Here is a 1,271-nt window from a genome sequence, read left to right as displayed (position 1 = left end):
GACTTGATAAAGCCCACTGTGTGGGCGAAATGTTGTTAATAAAGGATCACATTATACTGCTTATGAGTTTATTTTTCCACTGTGTCGGCATTTTATACCATTTATTCACAAATTATTTTGAAAAGCAGCCCTGAACTATTTCAGGGAAGTCGCTAGGCTCTGTTTATCCTGTCAAATTATTTCGATCAGTTTGAGACTTAAATTTTCTCCCATTAAGCCTACTTCTTGTTTCTAGATGCTTTAGCAATTTCGTCCCAAAGAAGTTCACGATGGTCACTCTCCAGGTCAGGGGGAGGGGGGGGTCAGATTACCTTGTCATGCTCTTCGAGTAACTTCAGCTAAAACAATTGGGTGTTTGTTCCACCTTCATAACATTCCTGGTACAGCAGTTCAATTTTTCCCTAAGCTAGCTTTTGTTCCCAATGTGTAACACATACAATAGGTGAGCAGTACATTGCTGATGTATACAATTTCGTAAAATAAATCATAATAATAAAATCCACACTGCCCCCTTTCTCACCTCACGCGTCAACACCCATGTCATCAACGCCCACACCCACGTTGTCAATGCACACACCCATATTATCAACGCCCACACCTCCATAACTTTACTACCATCACAGTTCTCACTACTTACAATTCATCGGGTTGCTCACGTTCTTTGCAAGTTGCGCCTCCTGCTGTGTCTGCTGTGTGGGAGTCCAGCAGAGGTCCGCGTCTGCTGGTTGCTATGCAACAGACGCCACGCAGACGCACTCCATGCAGTAACCACGCTTACAGATTTACATTAACACAATTGGATACATCAGCAGTGTGCTGCTACCTGTTCTAAATGAGTTACACAGTGGGAAGGAAACAAAAATAATGTTTGGATGATATATTCCGTCACGCGGGACGAGGCTTATACAAGGTGTGGAAAATCTATCAACCTGAGACGTCTATAAGGTGATGAGGTTATTGTCAAGTATCCCATTATAGGTTCATCAGCTATGAAGGTTATACACCCTTATAATAATAGCAATAATAATAATAATAATAATAATAATAATAATAATAATAATAATAATAATAATAAATATAATAATAATTTTTCTTTACAAATTTATAAGTATTATTCAGAGAGTATTATAAATTTGTGCAGTTCTTCTGAAAGGTACATACGTTTCTGAGGAAGAGTTATGGTACATTAACAGAGATAGGGAGCCAAGGCCGGGGCATCACTATTGGAAAAGACCCGGGCCAGGAGAATACCGGCGAATAAAAAAACAAAA

General features: G+C 39.3%; 1 protein-coding gene across 1 annotated transcript in view; it reads right to left on the bottom strand.

The window, feature by feature from the left end:
- iav (transient receptor potential cation channel subfamily V iav) overlaps window positions 1–739 on the bottom strand; it is a 106,591-nt gene extending 105,852 nt beyond the window's left edge. Inside the window, exon 1 of the mRNA XM_070082816.1 lies at window positions 638–739. The gene's annotated coding sequence lies outside the window, so the exon portion shown is untranslated. The remainder of the gene's footprint in view (window positions 1–637) is intronic.
- Window positions 740–1,271: the final 532 nt, after the last annotated feature.

This window comes from Cherax quadricarinatus, chromosome 8 (genome assembly GCF_038502225.1).
Source record: "Cherax quadricarinatus isolate ZL_2023a chromosome 8, ASM3850222v1, whole genome shotgun sequence".
NCBI lineage: Eukaryota > Metazoa > Arthropoda > Malacostraca > Decapoda > Parastacidae > Cherax > Cherax quadricarinatus.
Note: the sequence above shows the minus strand (reverse complement) of the source record. Positions and strands in the feature narration are given on the sequence as shown.